General features: G+C 40.3%; 1 protein-coding gene and 1 pseudogene across 3 annotated transcripts in view; one reads left to right on the top strand and one right to left on the bottom strand.

Annotated features, from left to right (window-relative positions):
- Nucleotides 1-21755, top strand: part of Zfyve9 (zinc finger FYVE-type containing 9) — a 134802-nt gene that overhangs the window by 11126 nt on the left and 101921 nt on the right. The window lies entirely within an intron of this gene.
- On the bottom strand, nucleotides 3057-3602 carry LOC119816118 (annotated as a pseudogene).

A 21755-nucleotide genomic window follows, 5' to 3' on the forward strand; every position in this document is an offset into this window, starting at 1 on the left:
CAGTCTAAATAAGGTCCTTGCTCTCAGCTGTCATTTCTCCTAGTCTTGACTGCTTATTAGTTGTATGGCCCACATTTTCCTATCTGAGGAGTTTGAGAGCCATACCTTCTCAGGCAGGAGTTACTGTATTTGTGAATTCATAGTTAGGCAGAAGAATATAAGTTATCCCCTTACTGAATGTCTAAGTTCCACGACTACCTCTCCTTGTTTCTGTTATGTAACTGTAGCTATGCTTGCTCCTCTTCTGCCTCCTGAATATAGGGAATCCCAGCTGTAAGTTGTAGTTCATTGCAGTCTTCCATGTGTCTCTTAGCTTTCTGTTGCTGTGACTAAACACTGAACAAAACTATTAGGGAGGAAGGGGGTTATTTGGCTTACAGTTTACAGTTCATCAAAAGGCAGATAAGGCAGGAATTGAAACAGGGACCGTGGAGGAATAGTGCTTACTGGCTTGCTCCTCCTGGCTTGCTCAGTTTGGTTTCTGACACACCCAGAACTACCTGCCCAGAGATGACACCACCCTCGGTAGACTGGACCCTTCCACATTCATCATCAATCAAGAAAATACTTCACAGGCTTGCTGCATGCCAGATGGGGCATGGTTTAAACCGAGGTTCCTTTTTCTTAGATGACTCTGCTTGTGTCAAGTTGACTAAAAACCAACCAGCATGGTCCACCAGCAAGGAAAGAATGCCACTTTTGGTAGGAGCTCTCTAATTCTGTCGAGCCCAGCATTTCTTTCTAAGACCACGTGATCCTGCTAATGGAAATATCCTACAGGTGGAAATACAGCTCTGAATTAGCTTCTATGCCACATACTAGAGCAGCGGTTTTCAGCCTGTGGGTCGTGACCCCTGTGAGGGTGGATGGCCCTTTCACAGGGCTCTCATATCAGACTTTTATGTTATGATTCATGACAGTGAAATTGCAGTTAGGAAGGAACAACGAAATAGTGTCATGGTTGTGAGTCACAAGGACATGAGGAACTGTGTTAAAGGGTCACATCTTTAGGAAGCTTGAGAACCACTGTACTGGAGGATCGTATGTGTTCTTACCTCTCTGAGTTGGCATGTCAGCTGTGCTTTCAGTAGGACATCAGACACTCTGGTAGTATGGGAATCTCTGTTTCTTGGGTTACGTTTTGTTTCTTTGTTTATTTTGTTTTGTTTTGAGACAGGGTCTCACTGTGCAGCCCTGGCTAGCCTAGCACTCTCCCTGTAGATCAAACTGGCCTTGAACTCATGTGTTCTGTCTGCTCCTGCCTCTGCCTCCCAAGTTGAGTTTCTGCTCCCCAATTCTTTATAATGTGAATTAAATTTCAACACATGGAGCCTTGGGGGCATACTCAGACCATATCCAGACCAGAGATGGTACTGTGTGAGCCCTGTGCAGTGGTTCTTACTGGCTGGAAAGACAAACCATACCTGTAATAATTGCCTACCCCGTGAGACTCAGTCACTGGTTCATGGTTAGTTTTTTGTCATCACAACACAGGCTAGAGTCATCTAGGAAGAGGGAGCCTCAATTAAGAAAATTCATCTCTCAGATTGGCCTATAGGCATATCTGATATCATTTTATTGATTAATGATTGATGTGGACGGACCCGGCCCACCTTTGGTGGTATTGGTACCTGCCCAGGTGGTCTTTGGTTGTATAAGAAAGCAGGCTGATAAAGCCTTGGGGAGCAAGTCAGAAAGCAGCATTCCTCCATGGCCTCTGCTTCAGTTCCTGCTCTGACTTCCCTTCATGGTGGAACTGTGAGCTATAAGGTAAAATAAACTCTTCTCCAAGTCTTTTTTTTTTTTTGTTTTTTGTTTTTTGTTTTTTGTTTTTTGTTTTTCGAGACAGGGTTTCTCTGTAGCTTGGAGCCTGTCCTGGAACTAGCTCTTGTAGACCAGGCTGGTCTCGAACTCACAAAGATCCGCCTCCCGAGTGCTGGGATTAAAGGCGTGCGCCACCACCACCCGGCTCTTCTCCAAGTCTTTACTGCAGCAATAGAAACCAGACTAAGACACTGGCCCTTCTGAGAGTGGAAGGATGCAGAATAGTCAACTTGCCACCTAATCACTCATTGATGGCCTGAAGTTTAGTGCTATATTGGGATCTTGGCAATGTTTAGAATTAGGTGTGGTAAATGAGACTGTGTTTTCTTTCCTTTCCCACATCTCTGTTTTTGCCAGAGTGACCTATTCATTCATGTCCTCATCATGCCAGTTCAGAGGTGGCATATGTCACTTGAGTCATTTCGTACATTTGGTGGTTCAGTGACTCCTCTGCAGAAATTAGATACTTTCTGAAGAGCCTAACACAGGAAACAGATTTTCATGCTTTGTGCTCAATTCTATGTGGTCAGTTAATTTTTGTTGTTGTCGTTGTTTGGTTTTTCAAGACAGGGTTTCTCTGTGGCTTTGGAACCTGTCCTGGAACTCTCTCTGTAGACCAGGCTGGTCTCGAACTCACAGAGATCCACCTGCCTCTGCCTCCTGAGTACTGGGATTAAAGGTGTGCGCCACCACCGCCCGGCTGCTCCTTTTCCTTATAGTGTTTCTCTGGACCAGCTGATTAGTCTATTCGTCATTGTCTATGAGTGTGTGTGTTCTCATCCCACTTTTCTTTCTACAAAATTTTATAACCACACGCATCAGTTAAAGCTCTTTTAGGGAATTAGGGAGGTTTTCATTTCCAGTGTCAAGGTCGCCCTTAAGTTTGGCTATAATGAATCCACTGTTTGTTCTCAGCTTGTGTTCACATACTGAGCTTAAGTGTTTTTTCTTTTCCTTATGTTGTTTCTAAACAGCTCTAGATATGAGCTGAGGGAGTGATCGGATAATGGTGGTGTCTGTCAGGGAAGTCCTGACTGCCTGCTTATGTAGCTTGCATCCTTTGGTTCTGTTTTATTTCAGTCTTTGGTATACTGTTTCCATCTTAGAGTGGGTTGCATCCGAGGGTCCTAATAAACTTATTTTTTTTTCAATACAAGTCTTTTATTGTCCCAAATGACACCCCAAATCATATTAAAATTCAGGATCTTGTTTCTGGAACTGGTAACTTAGGTCTACTCATCAGCCTGCTGCGCTGTTCCCTTTTCAGACACATAGATACCATCCAAAAACTTCCTGATATCCTTGTTAGTTTGAACAACTTCAATATCATTTCCTTCAAGGATTAATTCAAGGATTAATTCTGGGCTTGAGAGACAGAACAAGCAACGCCTGTCCTCATGCGAACCCTGCGGATGTATTTTTCACCCAAGAAATTTTGGATTTCAACCAAAGACCCATTCTCCTGAATAATGACGTTGATGGGGAAGTGAGCATACACGGACCTCATCTTGTAGCGGAAGCCCAGTGTAACACCCTTGATCATGTTTTGAACGTGGCTGCAGATGGTTCTGACGGTGGCCAGTTCCTTCCTGTTGCCCCACCATTTGTCGACCCGGAGCCTCTTCTTCTTCCCAAGAAGGCTCAGCTCTACATTGATGTGATTGAAGTCCCTCCGGAGGGTTCCTCTGGGGCCCTTCACAATGACTGTGCGCCCCTTCAGAGTGATGTCCACATTCTCTGGAATGTTGACCGTCTGATTGCTGAGAATGGTCTTCATTCTCGCAGTAGATGGGGCAAAGAGAGCTAAACTTAACTTATTATGTAAAGTTCTGAACACAAGGCGCCCAGTGACCAAGCATTGAGGCTCTTACCAGGACACCAGGAGCTGCTGTTCAAATAGCATGGCTTTCCTATAGAACTCCATCACCTGTGTTGTGATTCTACCACTGGGGCTCCTATCAGTTTGTTACTATTCTTTCCTCATGTATTCTTAACAGTTTAGCTGTGGTTCTCAACCTATGGATCGTGACCCCATTGCGGGGGTCAAACGACCCTTTCATATGGGTTGCCTAAGACCATTGGAAAGCACAGATCCACATTACGATTCATAACAATAGGAAAATTACTATGAAGTAGCAACGAAAATAACTTTAGGGTTGGGGAGGTCGCCATAACATGAGGAACTGTATTAAAGGGTTGCGGCATTAGGAAGGTTGAGAACTGCTTGCAGTAAAGCCTGGAGTTCTGCAGAGTTGTTTTCCACTCAGAGTTGGTAACCTGTCTTGTCACCACATAGGGCACCACATGTTGCCTTTAGAAATCTGAAGTCACTGTAGGGATACTTGCAGTAGCAGTTTGATTTGGAGGGGGTGCATTGGGTTGAGCCTGACAGTTGCACTAAGATGACAGAACCCTGAATATAGTCACCCCATGTGTCTGTGGACTTTACATGCATATATTCAATTGACTATCCATTGAAAATATTTAAAAAAATGTGTCTGCACTGAGCATGTGTAGACCCTCTTCCCTTGTCATTATTCCCTAAGTGACATAGTATTAGAGCTGTTTACCTATCGTTTTTATTACTAGGTATTATGAGTAATCTAGAGGTGCCTTAACATAGCAAGATATATGTAGATTATGTGCAAATACTGTACCATTTTATAGAAGAGATTTGTGTCAAGAATTGAGCTCCATGAATTTTGTTGTCCCAAAGAGATAGCGTACTAGAACCATCCCTCATCAATAGGAAGAGACAAATGCTTTATCCTGTTCTTTGGAATGTATTTATCTTTCAGGTTATTCAGCATGTTGGAGACTGGCATACCATTGATGTTATAGACCAAAGTGGTGTTCCGAGTCTGTATTTCTTCAGATAGTAGGGGTATATATGAATCAGTGGGTCTGGATCTGACAACTGTCTTAGGTCCAGGAATTGGCTAGAGGCTACTGTATTTTTATTGGGGCAATCACCCTCAGCATCTAACTTGTTTTGAGTGTATATATTTAGCAGCACTGTGATTGACTGTCTACTTTTCTCCTAATGATACTCTCTCCCATTAACTATCTGCACAGGTCCCCGAGGATTTAGCATATTAGTTTTTACCTACCTGTCAGTCATTATGATAGATTCACGTCTAGTGTTGCCACCTGGTTGCTATTGCTTCAGTGTCTTCATTCCTTTTTCTACCAATGAGCCAAACCTTTTAGAAAACGACCACCTACTTTCTTAGTGATGCTATTGTCTCTCTAACTTTGTTCTCCATGGCCTTGGTGAATAGTCTGACCTTCCATAATATATTCGTTCTACTAACCTCTTTCCTTATCTTATCCTACATCCTGCCATGTCAGTTCAGCCATTTCACTTTCTTTTTCTAGGCTTCTAAGAGCCATCTTAGCCATAAGGCAATACCATCACTTAGGTCTGTGTGAGAATTAATTCCTGAATCAGTGTCTCCTTTGTACTCTACTCCTCTACCCCATAAACGTTACCTCAGGCTTATGTTTCTGCTTTGATTCATTGTGTTGAAAATACAGCCCTGTGGATGTCCTACATCCTGCTGGGTTTGCTAGCTAGTCCTTATAGTTCTTTTGGAATGTGTATTTTCTTTTCTTCTTTCTTCTCAGGGGTGGCATTAACTACACTCATGCCAGCCAGAAGTAGAAATGAGAGCAGATTGGGGTGGGAGAGAACCTGTTACCTTGGAGGAGAGGGCTGTTGTGAGAATGTTTTCTCCAGGGGGTAGAAACAGCTGACGTAAGCAAATGGCTGCTTCCTTATAAAGTCCCAGTGACAAACCAAAGTCTTACTTGCTAAACCAATGAGTTTTGGGGCTTACTTACAGAGTGTGGGATGAGGGGTTACTCAGAGTAGCGTGGGTGACATGGGTGACCTGAGGCTACCTGAAAGTCTCACCCCAGCATGAATGCTAACTTCCCCATCGCTGCATAGAGCATACTCTCCATGCTCTAGTACCTCCTGAGACCATGGGGCAGCACACACCTACGTTAGACTCCTTCTGTCTGGACTATCAACTGCCAGAATGCCCAGGCTGGAGAGTCTCTTGCATGTAGTTACAGCTGCTCTGATGAAGATGATGGCTGTTATGTTAGGAGGATAGCAACAAGGACAAAGGCATCTGAAATGTAGTCCTACACTGTGGGGAGCGCTAACTCATTCTTGTAGATTTGGAGGGTTCAAAGAAGAATGGCTGGGTAGTGGTAGTGCATGCCTTTAATCACAACACAGGCAGAAGTAGGCAGATCTCAGAGTTGGAGGCCAGCCTGGTCTATAGAGTGAGTTCTAGAACAGCCAGGGCTGCACAGAGAAACCCTGTCTTGAAAAGCAAAAAAAAAAAAAAAGTGACTGTCCTTGAGGTCCACTGTCTTAGGTGGCTTCTGGTTTCCTAATTTAAGATCCTATCCCTACGCATGACATATTTGCCCATGGTGAACATTTCGCTACCTTTCAAACAATGGTCTTATCTGCCCTGGGCTTACTCTGTGTTTCCTGCTTTCTCACTGTAGGATAAGGATCTTGGTGTGACACCTAACAGTCCTTGGTTTTCAGTCTTTTGTTAGTGGCCCTCTTTGGGGAATCAGGGAAATAAAATAGCTAAGCTCACTCCATTGTTCTTGTAACTCACACTTTTCAGTCTTTAGAGCAACCAGAGGATTTCGTTCTGGGAACCTTCTCTAAAGTCAGATCTTGTGAAAGTGTTATTGCTTGGACCACCAGCTTGTGCCAAGGATTGTCCATGCATGTCTCATATCCCACCTGGCGTGAGGTTCTCATTACCAGCAGGATGGTAAGGGATTTGGTCTCCAAGCCTTCTTTTTCCTCTTGTTTTGTCAGTCCCATTCTTTTAGGAAGTGGCTGCTGAGACAGAATTAGGACTATGAGAGGTTTATGCAGGGGGCAGCTCCTGAGAAAAGGATGGGAGAGGAGGTAGAGTTGTCAGGGAGAGCTCAGAAGTGCCATGTAGATCTGACAGAGTTTCCCATGACCAAGTAAAACAGTGGGATCAAAGCCTGTCTTTAGAGGAGTTTTGTGTTTAAGAGGTGGCCAATTCTTGGTGCCCATACTGTTGATCAGTCATTGGCTGGAGTTGCCCTGAGAAAGCATGACCTCAGCTTGAAAACAGGGACTCCCGAGAGAATGCAGCTGGGAGCATGTGACTGTACTCCTAGTACTTATTGGCAGGTTCTTTCATATGTGAGTACTAAGCAACTGTTAGGTGCAAACGTTATAACGACTGCCTGATTATATTTTCCTGAGTTGCGTTTGTGTTTAATAACTAAAACTTCTTCTAGTTACTCTCATTTTGTCATTATTTTCTCTTGAGTATGCTATCTATGTGTGATATGAATTTTCTACTTGGAAGTGAAAACACATTTCAGATGTGGTCTGTGTGTGTGCTTAACGAGTGTTGATTGAAATGAACAATTCCATCAATTAGCAACACACACATACATATTTTTTTTTCCTTTTAGTGCTTAAGATTGAACGTAGGGTCTTTCACATGCTAGGCAAACACTTTACTACTGATCTTTACTCTTCTTAAACCTTTTATTCTGAGATTGATTTCACTAACTTCCTGGGGCTGACCTTGAGCTCATCCTGGACAGGTAGGCCTTAGTTTCTGATCCTTTCATTTTGGCCTTCTAAATAGCTGGGAATACAACTAGCAGGCTCCACTGTTCCACAGAGATGATAAAGGACATTTATCCAAGAGTTCAAATTTAATAAAGTTAATAATTGTATTGCTTCATCAGTCAAGGGAAATGAGCCCCCTTCTTCTCAGTCCTTAACCGGGCACAGTGAAAAGACAGTGAGGGGATGACTTCTAGAATGCTTGGGATTGCCTGCTTGGTCTGGACTTACCTATAAGCGGTTGTACCCACTCTTGCTTTTACACTTGTGCCCTAAGGTGGACGTACCAAGACATTTTGTTATTAGTGTTCTTATTCAACTTAATGTTAGCAAAAGTCATTTTCCTCAGGGGTCTTTGGGCTGTACGTTAGGAACCACTGATGTAATCTAAGCTCATCACATTGTGTTTGGATACTTTTTAATAGAAGATTGTTTCATCTTAGAGGATTATCTAACTTATTTAAACATTTTAATAAACTCAGTGACCTAGGTTAAACTCTGCTGAATGTTTGAAACATTTAAAAGATTTTAATTTAGTTTTGTGTTTATGGGTGTTTTGCCTACATTCATTGTCTGTGCACCACATGTGTGACTGGTGCCCACATAGATCAGAAGAGGGCATCAGATTACCATATGGGTACTGGGAATTAAACCCAGGTCTTCTGGAAGAGCATCCAGTACTCTTAAGTGCTGAGCCATCTCTCCAGACAAGTTTGAAAACATTTTAATAATACTGTTTCTTTCTGGGTGTGTGCACAGGTGCTTGTGGGTTGAATTTGGAGCTCACTGATAGGCTGGCTGGCTAGCCAGTGAGTTCCAAGGATCCTATCTTCTGCTCCTTAGTGGTTAAGTTACAGAAGCTGCATGGCTTTTTATGCTGGGGATTCCAATTCATCATGCTTGCACATTAGGTACTTTACCCAGTGAGTTTAATAACATAATTCTTAATACAGTAATACAATTCTTAATCTATACTTTTATTGTTTTTAGTATGTATAGTTTATATATTAACTCGATTCTAATAAACTTTAAAAATATATTTTTTGAGATAGGGGAGGTAGGGACTGAACCCATGCCTAATCTGTACTATAGCACTGAGCTATGACCCTCGTTCCCCAAATGTAGGTTTAAGGCTTACATTCAGTACTTCCTTACTCAGAACAAGTCTTTTGTTTGTTTGGTTTTTGTTGTTGTTGTTGTTGTTGTTTGTTTGTTTGTTAGAGACAGGATTTCTCTGTGTTTCTCCCAAATACCTCTGGGATTAAAGCGTGCACCACTACCACCCAGCTTCAAAACAAATCTTTAAGAAATACGTATCAGAGCTGGGTGTGACCGTGCATGCCTTTAGTCCCAGCATTTGGAAAGCAGTGGCAAGCCTGTAAGTTCGAGGCTAGCCTGATCTTCAGAGCAAGTTCCAGAACAGCCAGGATTATGCAGAGAAATCCTGTCCTGAGGGGAAAAAAAGAAAAGAAAAGAAAATGGCAAATGAATTTAGGATTGGCGGAACATTCTCTGAAGGTTCTTGAAAGTTGATAGAGGTTACTGTTTGCATTGTCCTTGTGCATTTTCTCATTTCCGGTGAAATTTGTACTACTTTAGCAGTAAAATTGAGGATGGATCATTTTTACTTAACATAGTCCTTATTTAAGGAAAAATTTAAATCTATCATAAATCAAATGTTAAAAATAAAGACAAAATAAATCTGGGTTGCAGGTTAGAGTCTTCAGTAGTAAACTCTAGACCAAATGTCAACATTCTTTTATGTTGAAATCTTGTTATATTGAGTATTGCAGAACATAATGTATAGTTTGCCCAGTTTGACCCCTCTGTAAAGTCCTCCTTCTCATTTGCTGCCTTCCCCCACCACTTCTTGTTCTTGCAGTTTCTTCGTTATGGAGCTCTTTCTCCCCAGATATTCACAGGGTTGCTCCACAACATCCATGTCTTAAGAAAATGTTCTTACCTGATTGCTAAGTGTCGCCTGGTTGCCCATCTAAAACTAACTTACAACTCCCTTTCTTCTCTTTCTCCTTAGGATAACATGGAAAATATTTTATATACTAGTTTATTTATTTTCCATTTCTTCCCATTAAATGACCCTCATAAGGGTAATTGTTTTTGCCTATTTACTTGACATTTTATTTCCAGTACTTAGATATATGTTTATAATGCATAGATTCCCAAGTATTGAGTCCTTGAATAGTTACGTAAATTTGGATGTTGTGAAGGGTTTTATCACAATTACATGTAGTAAGATTTGACTGGAAAGCTTGTTGTTCTGAAGTAGCTGTACCCTGGCACATTGGGAAACCCTTGTTCTTTTGTTGAATGGACTTGCCAACCAGGAAAGCCTGTTTTTGTTAATGATTGAAGAATTTCTTTTTCGTTTTCTTTCATTGCTAGTAATACATGCCAGGGCATTTGTAAATCTGTTTCAGGGGACCCTATGTTTTCTGACCTCCCTGGGCACAAGGCATACATGTGGTGTACATAGTACATTCGGGTAAAACACACAATCTTTTAAAAAATGAATTAATTGGTTGTGAGAGGACTCTTTGCTACTTATCCTATAATTGAAGATTAGTTGAAATGGTTTATATAGTAGGCTGATGGATATAGCAGAGTAAGCATATTACTGTCAAGCAGATTGAAATTATAGTTATTTATAGTTTTAGTTCTTGTTTCTACATTAACTTTCTTGAGATATGTACATACCATAAAATTTGCCTCTTTAAAAGCGTACAGCTCAACAGTTTTTATTGTATGTACAGAACTGTGTGATGATCGCCACCACACTGTCTAATATCAGAACAGCTCCATCCCATAGAGAAACCTTGTACCCTTGGCAAGTTATTAGTCCTTTCCCACCGTCACTTTTCAGTTTCCAATTATACTGCACTTCCTCTGTGTAATTGTCTCTCATGTGTTTCATGTAAATGGATCCAGCATCTGGCTTCTTGCATTTTTTTTCTAATTCCTTTCCTATCCCTTCCTTTTCCAGTTCTCTTTCCTTTATTTTTTCTTCTTCTTACTTTTAGACAGAGTGTTGTCGTATTATCCCAGGATGGCTTTGAAATAAGAATCTTCCTGCTATATTATGATGGGATTTCTAGGCATGTACTACTATAGTGATATTTTATTTGTTTTAATAAATAAAACTTGCCTGAAGATCAGAGTGCAGAGCTAAGCCACTAGAGGACACACACCTTTAGTCCCAGGACTCAATGCCACTCTGGGCTACCTGAGATTGACTCTGTCTAAAAAGAGAAATAGAACTCACAAAAAAGTTCCCAGCACTCGGGAGTCACAGGCCTTTAATCCCAGCACTAGGGAGATGGAGACAGGAGAGAGATGGCTGGGTAGAGAGAGGTATGTAAGAAAGGAAGAGACAAGAACATTGCAGTCTAAGGTTTGGTGGAGAACATTGCAGCCTACAGTCACGTTGAGGACAGGATTGCCCTTCATTTATCTGAGCCTTGGTAGAGGTAAGAGCTCTCTAGTGGCTTGGCTGCTTTGCTTTTCTGATCTTTAGCTTGAACCCCAATATCTGTCTCTGGGTTTTATACCACCACACCAAGACACCTAACTTAGCATTCTATTCTCATTCTCCCTCTCTTTTTGATTTATTTTCTTTTTAATTATGTGTGTCTATGTATGGATATAATATGTACACATTATGCAGGTGCCTGCAAAGGACATTGACTGGAAGTACCTGAAGAGGCCAAAAGGTTTTGGGCTTGTGGGAGCTAGAGATAGCAGGTGGTTGTGCTCTGTCCCGTAGGTTCTGGAGATGAAAATTGGGTGCTCTGAAAGAAAAATATGCACTCTTAACCACTGAGCCATCTCTTAGTACCTAGCACGCTGTTTCAAGATTCATTCATATGGTAATGTATATCACTATTTCATTTTCAATCAGCAAATTATATGCAGTTATACTACATTTTATTTGTTGTTTAATCAGTTAACAGACCTTTCATTTTGAGTCATATGAATAATACTTCTGTAAGCTTTTTTTTTTTTTTTTGAGACAGAGTCTTAAGTAACCCACTGACCTGAAACTTGCCATGTAGTGGAAGATTACCTTGAACCTCTGATCCTTCCTCCTCCACCTCTCAAGTGCTAGGATTACAGGCAATACCATCACTAAGCCCAGTTTTTGAGTATGTATTTCTATGTGGAACTATTCTCTTGGATATTTTCTGAGTGGTAGAATTATTTGGTCATATGGTAACTGTACATTTGTCTTGTTTTGTTGTTGTTTGTTCTGCTAGGGGTCATACCCAGGGCCTCGTGCATGTCGTGCACAAGTGCTGCACTTCTGGTGCTGTGCTCCCCTTTGAAGGACCAGACTGTCTTACAAACACTTGCACCACTTTTTAGACCTCAATGAAAGTGTGTACCAACAGTGCAGGAGGGTTCCAGTTTTTTCACATCCTCACTGGCACGTGTCTTTCTTTTGATTCCAGCTTTTTTTAAAAAAAATTTATTTATTATGCATACAATATTCTGTCTGTGTACATGCCTGCAGGCCAGAAGAGGGCACCAGACCTCATTTTTAAGTTAAGACTTTTAAGTTAGTCATGACTATTACTTTAGCTATTATTCAGAGGTTCTCACCCTCAGATGATTTGTCCTCATAAGTGATATTTATTATGTATATAATATTCTGCCTACATATATCCTATAGGCCAGTAGAAGGCACCAGATCTCATTACAGATGGTTGTGAACCACCATGTGGTTGCTGGGAATTGAACTCAGGACCTCTGGAAGAGCAGTCAGTGCTCTTAACTTCTGAGCCACCTCTCCAGCCCCATCTTTGGAGCCTTTAGAACTTGATGCTTTGTCAGAGTAAATTACAAGGTAGCAAGCTAAAACCCTGGGTGAGTCATCTCTGACAGCTACTGGCGATATTAAATCTTGTCCTTGTACCTTCTTTCCCTGTTCATTAGCTCTAATAATTTCCTCAATTGTTTCAAATCTTTTTGCTACTGTCTTTTATAAAGCCTGAATCTCCTAGCCTGTGTATATTTCTAGAGATTTCATTGAGGCACCTAGGCTCTGGTCCTCATTCTACACATGTGATTCCAAGGTCTGATGTTTTTCCTTTAAAGATAACATCTCATCCTTGAACATTATTTGGATAGCATGCTGATTGATTGCCTTCCTGGAGAGGTCCTAACCTATCATAATTTTTTTAAACAAATTTTGGTTATTAAATTCAACAATATGAATTCTTTCAGATAATTTCTCAGTATCTTATGACATGGATTCAATTTTGTTTGTCAAATTAATGTTACCCTTTTCAATAGTATTAATTTTTTTACATAACTTTTGATTTTCGATGGTATTAGTCCTGTCAGCTAGCTGTTCATTATTAGTCTGTAAAGACTGTATCATTTCTAAAAGTGCTTCATTCTTTCTTAAGGATATAATATGAAGAAAAAGACTGACTCCTAATATTCAATAAATGGATGTATCACCATAACCATATTAATTTTTGGTATGTGGTACCTATCCAGAAATTGTCCATTTCTTTTAGATTTTCCAATTTTGTGAAGTACAAGTTTTTGTAGTATTACCTAATGATTCCTCAGTGTCTGTTGTTATGTCCTCCTTTTCATTTTTGATTTTTTTTAATTTGGATGTTCTCTCACTGCCTTTTGATTAGTCTATCTTGTTGATTTTCTCAAAGAACCAGCTCATTGTTTCATTGATTCTTTGTATTGTTTTCTTTGTTTCTATTTCATTGATTTCAGCCCTCAATTTGATTATTTCCTGTTGTCTACTCCTCCTGGGGTGAGTCTGCTTTTTGTTCTAGAACTTTCAGGTGTGCTGTTAAGTCACTAGTGTGAGCTTTCTCTACTTTATGTAGGCACTTAGTGCTATGAACTTTCCTCTTAGCGCTGCTTTCATAGTGTCCCATAGGTTTGGGTATGTCGTGCCTTCATTTTCGTTGAATTCTAGGAAGTCTTTAATTTCTTTTTTTTCATTTCTTCCTTGACCCAAGGGTGGTTCAGTAGTTTACTGTTCAATTTCCATGAGTTTGTAGGCTTTCTCTGATTAGTGTTGTTAAATTCTACCTTTAAACCATGGTGATCTTATAAGAAACAAGGGGTTATTCCAATGTTTTCTCTCTGTTTAGGTTTGCTTTGTTACTGAGTATGTGGTCAGTTTTAGAGAAGGTTACATGAAGTGTTGAGAAGAAGGTATACTCTTTTGTGATTGGGTGGAATGTTCTGTAGATGTCTGTTAAGTCCATTTGAGTCATGACATCTGTTAGTTCTTTTATTTTTCTGTTAAGTTTCTGTCTGATTGACCTGTCCATTGGGAAGAGTGGGGTGTTGAAGTCTCCTACTATTAGTGTGTAGGGTTTGATGTGTGATTTAAGCTTTAGTAATGTTTCTTTTACATATGTGGGTGCTTATGTATTTGGGGCATAGATGTTTTGGACTTAGCATCTTGATGGATTGTTCTTGTTATGAGTATAAGATGTCTTTGCCATCTCTTCTGATTGATTTTAGTTTGAAGTCTATTTTGTTTGATATTAGGATAACTACACCCACTTGTTTCTTAGGTTCATTTGGTTGGAAAATCTTTTCCCAATCCTTTACTCTGAGTTAATGTCTGTCTTTGAGGTTGAGGTGTGTTTCTTGTATACAACAGGATGGATCCTGCTTTTATCCATTCTCTTAACCTGTGTCTTTTTTATAGGTGAGTTGAGTCCATTGATACTAAGAGTTATTAATGACCAATGATTGTTAATTCCTGTTATTTTTTTGATGGTAGTGTTTGTGTGTTTCCCTTTTTTGGCATTTGCTGATGTGAGCTTATCTGTTGCCTGTGTTTTTGTGGGTGCAATTGGCTTCCTTGGGTTGGGGGGGGGTTTGTTTTTTGTTTTTTGTTTTTTGTTTTTTTTTTGTAGTTTCTGTAGGGCTGATTTGTGGATAGGTATTATTTAAATCTGGTTTTGTTGTGGAATATCTTGTTTTCTCCAATGGTGATTGAAAGCTTTGATGGGTATAGTAGTCTGGGCTTGCATCTGTGGTCTCGTAGTGTCTGCAGCACATCTGTCCAGGACCTTCTGGCTTTCATGGTTTCCATTGAGAATTCGGGTGTAATTCTGATAGGTCTGCCTTTATATATTACTTGACCTTTTTCCTTTGCAGCTCTTAATATTCTTTCTTTATTCTGTTTGTTTTGCACTTTGATTATTATATGACGAGGGGACATTTTTATTTTTGGCCCAGTCTATTTGGTGTTCTGTAAGCTTCTTGTACCTTCATAGGGATATCCTTTTTTAGGCTGAGAAAATTTTCTTCTGTGATTTTGTTGAATATATTTTTTGTGCCTTTGAGCTGGAGTTCTTCTATCCCTATTATTCTTAGGTTTGGTCTTTTCGTGGTGTCTCAGATTTCCTGGATGTTTTGTGTTTAGAATTTATTGGAGTTAATGTTTTCATTAACCAGTGTATCTATTTCCTCTATAGTATGTTCAACTTCTGAGATTCTCTTCTTCTATCTCTTGTATTCTGTTGGTTATGCTTGCCTATTGGAGGCTGTGGACCCCTGACCCCTTTCTTTGCCTGCCTCAGACCCTTTGCCTGCTGAGCTAAACAACTTGTTTACCTGTGCCTGCAGCTGCTCTTAGCAGGAGAGCCTGATTGCAGGGGATTGGGTTCTGGTGAGGCCTGCAGCTGAAAGATCCCGAGAGTTGGGGTGTGGTTCTCAGTTAAGGAGCCCTATATAAGCTTCCCTGGAGCACAGTAAAGTTGGCATGCTTGTATCAAGGATGACCCGTGTCCCTGTCTCTGTTTGTGTGCACATATTTTTAAGTCTCCAGCCTAGTTGCCGACTCGCGTACTGTCCGTACGTAGTGCAGACATTGCACTTGCCTCTGTAGTTCCTGTTCCTTTACCCAGATTTCCCATATCCAGAATTCCCTCAGTTTGTGTTTTCTTTATTGCCTCTCTTTAACTTCAAGCCTAGAACTGTTTGCTTCACCTGTTTGTTTTATTCTCCTTATTTTTTTTTGAGAGATTTATTGATTTCTTCCAATTTTTTGTTTGTCTTTTCCTCCATTTCTTTAAGGGAATTTTTCATTTCATCTTTAAAGGTTTCCATCATCCTCATAAAGTTACGTTTAAAATTGTTTTCTTCTGCTTCTTCTGGGTTAGGATGATCAAGTCTTCCTGTTGTGTGATCACTGGGTTCTGGTGTTACCATATTGCTTTTTAGGTTGTTAGATGAATTCTTGCATTGGCACCTACCTATCTCTTCTTTCACTTAGTGCCAGCAGTGTGTCTTTGCATCTTGGTCCAATCCCTGCAGTGACTGTCTGTGTCTTTGGGAACTGTTCTAGGTCTACTCTGTACTGTCACTGTCTGTGTTTCAGGGAGCCACTGAGGTCTCTCTTGGCTCTCTCTCTTGGCCTGCTCTCCTTGTCTGCTCTCTTGGTCCTCTCTGTGTAGTTGAAGGCTGTGTTTCAGAGATCCATTGAGGTTGCAGTGTGGATAGGAAGTTTTGGGGGCAGAGCGGGACTTGAAGGTTGCAGGGTCAGATGGATGGGATGGGGGTGTTGGAGCAACCTACCTGCAGGAACCTCGCCTGTTGGCTGGCTAGAGAAGCCGAGGCAGATGGAGGAGGGGTCTGTGGCTTTGCCCCAGTATGTAGGGCCCAGAGAGTGGAGTGTCCAGACAGGTGGTTCTTTCTGTGTCTCAGAGTTCCACTGAGACACAGGCTGTGTCTCAGAGTTCCACTGAGACTGTGGGAGCAGGGGGAGGAATCCGAGTGTTTGGGGGTGGAGTGGGACTTGGAGCTTTCAGGGTCCAATGGATGGGATGGGGGTATTGGAGCAGCCTACATCAAATCTAAGTTCTTTTATGTGGCTCGGTTACCTTTATTGTGGTCTGCCCATCCTGCTTCCTCTGCATCTGGCTGATGACTTGCCTGCCTTTCTTCCCCTAGACCTTTCTCCCCAAAACTCCCACTAACCTCTTTCTGCCTAGCTATTGGCCATTCAGCTATTTATGAAACGAATCACAGTGACACATTTTCATGCAGTGTAAAGGAATATTCTGCAACATTTATTTTTCTCTTTTAAATTAAAATATAATTATGTAGTTTTTCTCTTCCCTTTTCTCCCTCAGCCTCTCTCCCTCCAACCTCTCCCATACCCCACCCTGCTCCTTCTCAAAATCATGGCCTTTGTTTCTTTAGTTGTTATTGCTACACACCCACCCACATACACCCATCCCTAAATACGTAAGTACAATCTGCTCAGTCTGTAGTGTTACTTGTATGTATATAATTTCAAGGCTGGCCACTTGTTACTGGATAAACAAATTAAAGGGCTCACCCCAGGGGGGAAATTATTTTCTTCTGCTCTCAGCTTTTTTTAGTTGCTGTAGTTCTTTTTTTTATGGGTAGAGCCACATGAGATTTCCCTTTTCATGTTATCATGTCTGTTGGTGTTGTACTTCTGGGTTTTATCTAGGCAGCCGTATTGTTGAGGTGTCATGCATGAAGCTCACCTGTCATTTCTAGGAAACACACTGTCACAACAGCTTTCTGGTCCTTTGTGGCTGAGATCATTTTTGGGAAATCATTGTTTAATCCAAGGTCATAAAGATTTGTGTTGTGTTTCCTTTTAAGAGTTTTAGCTCTTACATTTAGATATATAATCAATTTTGAATTCATTTTTATATCAGGTGTGAGGAACAACTTGATGTGAATATTCAGTAGTCCCAGTACTATTCTTTCCTTGTTAAAATATCTTAGTACCTGTAGTGATTTGAATGAGAAATGTCTTGGGGATTTGAACAACTTGTGGTGCTGTTTGGGGAGGATTAAGAAGTGTGACTTTTCTAAGAGAAAGCATGTCAGGGTGGACTTTGAGAGCGTAGGGCCTAATTCCACTCCCAGTTCAATACCTCTGCTTGCACTTCAGCTGAAGATGTGAGCTCTCGGCATCCACTTCAGGCCACTCACCTGATTCATGCAGCCACACTTCCCCACCATGACAGATTTTTTTATATGCATAATTTATTTTTTTATTTTCATTTTAGACATGTGTGTTTTGACTCCACATATGGGTATGTACCACATGTATGCCTGGTATCAGAGCCCCTGGAACTGGAGTTATGGATGGTTGTAAACCATTGTGTGGGTGATGAGACTTGAACCCTGATCCTCTGCAAGAGCAACAGGTTCTCTTAACCACTAAGCCCACCATGACATATTCTTATCTTCCTAGAATCATGTGCCAAATAAAAGCCTTTCTGCTGTCAATTGCCTTAGTTGTAGTATTCAGTCACGACAGAAGAGTAACTAACATAGTACCCGTGTTGGCAGATCAGTCGGCCGGAAGTCTGGTGTCTGAGCTCTCGCTTCTTATCCACTAGTCTCTGTTCCTATTGAATCTATGGTAGGAGCACACTTTCTAGATTAAACTAATTTTGTACTTTGTTAATTAGGCTGTGTGAGCCCTTATGATATGATTTTTGGCTAGCAAACTTCCATGTGAATTTCTTTACCTCCATTTTCTACAAGGTGTATTTTGGATTATCTGGACAATATTTACAACACAGAGTACCTGGGATTTTGATATAGATTTGTTGATTCTACTTCAGTTTGGGAATTATCTTAACATTAAGACTTCCAATTCAACTGAGTGATGATGATGTACACCTTTAATACCAGAACTAGGAAGGCAGAGGCAGGCAGATCTCATAGATCTCTGTGAGTTTGAAGCCAGCCTGATCTGCAGACAGCCAGGGCTACACAGAGAAACCCTATCTCAAGAAATAAAAATATAAAGAAAAATTTCCAACTCATAGACATGGCAGTCTTCCCATTTCTGAGGTCATCTTTCGCTTCTGTCCAAGATGCTTCATAGTTTTCCGTATACCAACACTTCACTTTCATTAAATTTCCTCCTTTTGATGCTATTGCAATAAAAATGTTTTCTTAATTTCATTTCTGGATTATTCATTAGTAGTATACAGAAATATGGTTGATTTTTTTTTATATTGCTCTTGTATCTTTTATCCTTGTTGAATTTAGTACACTGGTTGAATTTAGTACACTGTTTTTTTGTGGATGTATAAAGATTTTATGTATTCAAGTTCTTATCTTTTAGAAATAGTTTTACCCTTTTCTATTCTGAATATGTTCTATTTCTCCTTTGTTATTAGCTGTCCTTTGCAGTTTTGATGAAGAGGTTAGAATTTGTGCTGTTGATGTTTCCTGCTGTTAGCAGGAAGGCACTAAGCAGCTTCACCGCAAGTGTGATGTGAGCCATGGGTTTGTCATTAGCTGCCCTTTTCAGGTTGAGGAATTATCCTTTTATTTTTCAGATTATATTTATTTATGCATATGTATGTATGCATGTGTACTATGGCACACGTGTAGAGGTCAGAGGACAACTTGCAGGGGTCTCCTTTTTCCATGGTCTTAGGGATTGAACTCAGGTTATCAGGTGTCTTACTAGCTGAGCCAGATTATCTGTTTCTACTTGAGTCAGTTCTGAAGTTCATGTATTTCTGAGAATTTATTCATTTTACCCAGGTTATTCAGTTCTTTTTGCTTCCATAAGGTTAATAGTAATGTGATGTAGGATGTCCTTCTGTATATGTGTTGCTTTTCTTGGTTGATGAATAAAGCTGTTTTGGCCAGTGACTTAGTAAAGCCAGGCAGAAAATCCAAACAGAGATAGAGAGTAGGTGGAGTCAGGCAGACACAAGCCAGCCATGAGCCAGCCACAGAGGAAACAAGACTTGCAGAAAATAAGGTAATGGCACAGCCAATTGGCAACACATAGACTAATAGAAATGGGTTGATTTAAGATGTAAGAGCTAGCTAAGAATATGCCTGAGCCATTGGCCAGTGTTGTAATTAATATAGTTTCTGTGTGATTATTTGGGTCTGGGTGGCTGGGAAATGAGAATGCAGACTCTGTCTGCAGTAATTTCATTTCTGATTTTATTAACGTGAGTCTTCTCTTTTATCAGTCTTAGTAAAGGCTCTCTCCTTTTAAAACTCTGTTCAGAAAACTAAATTTTATTTTTTAATTTTTTATATTTTTATTTTAATTATTATTATCTTATGTTTGCTTTGATTTAGGTTCCTTTCCTTTTTATAATTTCTTAAGGTGAAAAATTAAATTATTATTTTAAGTCTTTTAAAATTGTTAGTAAACCACTTGTGGTTCATACCTGTAATCCCAGCATTTCATAGGCTCAGGCAGGAGTATCATGAGTTTGAGGCCAGCCTAGGTTGGTCTGCATAGTAAAACTTAAACCTGCCCCTTCCTTGCCAGGATATTTTTAGCCATACTTTCCCAAGTACAGCTTTGGTTGTATGCCATAAGTTTTAGGATATTGCATTCGATTTATTTATTTATTTATTTATTTTGGGTTTTTTTGAGACTTTTATGTAGCCCTGGTGTCCTGGACTTCTCTCTGTAGACCAGGCTGGCCTCAAACTCAGAGATCTGCCTGCCTCTGCTGCCCGAGTGCTGGGATTAAAGATGTGAATCACCACTGCCCAATCATAAATAATTTTTAAATGATTATTATTTTTTAAATGTGCATTGGTGTTTTCTCTGCATGTATGTCTTTGTGAGTGTGTTAGATTCCCCTGGAGCTAGAGTTACAGAAATGAGCTGTTATGTGGGTGCTGGGAATTGAACCTAGGTCCTCTGGAAAAGCAGCTAGTGCTCTTAACCACTGAGCCATCTCTCCAGCCCCTACATTTGTATTTTTATTGACCCCAATAAACTTTTCAAACTTTCCATGTCATTTATTCTTCAAAAACATTCTTTAGATTGTTTTATGTGTTTGAGCCTTTTACCTGTATGTATGTATGCACACCAAGTGCATGTCTGGTACCTGTGGAGGACAAAAGAACATGTTGGCTCTCCTGGAGCTGGAGTTAGGATAGTTATGAGCCACCATGAGGGTGTTGGGAACCAAATCCGTGTCCTCTACTCGTGCTCTTAACTGCTAAGCTATCTTTCCAGTCCCCAAATTTATTCTTTCACCTTTTGGTTATCTGTATGTTGTTACATTTCCACATGTTGGATTTCTGGCTCCGTCAGCAGAGTCCTTACCTTTGCATGAAGCCCTGGATTTTATCCCCAGCACCACATAAACTGACCAGAATGGTTCGCCTTTATAATCTCAGCACTCAGGAGGTAGAGACAGGGACAAGCTCAGGTTCATCCTCAGCTACGTAGTGAGTATGAAACCAACCTGGGATACAAGGACCTTGTTTCAAAAAAAAAAGAAAGTTCCAAATGTTGGGAATTTCTCAGACTTTTTCCCGATTTTAAATTTTATTGTGCCCTCTAGAAACTACAGGGAAACCCTGTCTCGAAAAACCAAAAATAAATAAATAAATAAATAAATAAATAAATAAATAAATAAATAAATTGTATTGTACCGTGATTAAAAAAACATATTTTATATGATTTTTAAATCTTTAAAAATTTCATAGCTTATTTAATGGCCTAACATATGATCTCACCTGATTCATATATTCCTTACAAATTGTTATACAGATGGTAGTTCTTTGTCCCTAAAAGAATCTGATTCAGCTGGGCAGTAGTGGTGTGCGCCTTTAATCCCAGCACTAGGGAGGCAGAGGCAAGTGGATCTTTGTGAATTCGAGGTCAGCCTGGTCTACAGCGTGAGTTCCAGGACAGCCAGGACTGTTTTGCAGAGAAACCCTGTTTCAAACCACCCCACCCCCCCACCAAAAAATCTTATTCATTACCCATTGGATTTTAACTATTAGCTGTTTTCCTTTTTTAATCAGTTTCTAAGCATGACTTAAGAAAAGGAAACAAGCCGGGCGGTGATGGCGCACGCCTTTAATCCCAGCACCTGGGAGGCAGAGGCAGGCGGATCTCTGTGAAGTTCGAGGCCAGCCTGGTCTACAAGAGCTAGGTCCAGGACAGGCTCTAAAAAAGCTGCAGAGAAACCCTGTCTTGAAAAACCAAAAAAAAAAAAAAAAAGAAAAAAAAGAAAAGAAAAGGAAACAAGAAGTATTCATTTTATTTTATTCTATGAGTATCATTTCTCTTAATCTTCATAGCAATCTTTTTTAAGTGGGTGGTAGTGTTGCACCCTTTACAAATAAAGAAATGGAAGTGTAGATGTTTCTTTATTTGGGTAAAGTAAAAAATGAATGCTTTTTTAATTCCTATCATTATTTTAGTTTTTTCAAAATTCAACCAAATATGCCAGGGTTTGGGGGCTGGAGACATAGCTCAGGGTTA

Source organism: Arvicola amphibius, chromosome 6 (assembly GCF_903992535.2).
Source record: "Arvicola amphibius chromosome 6, mArvAmp1.2, whole genome shotgun sequence".
NCBI classification, from domain to species: Eukaryota; Metazoa; Chordata; class Mammalia; order Rodentia; family Cricetidae; genus Arvicola; species Arvicola amphibius.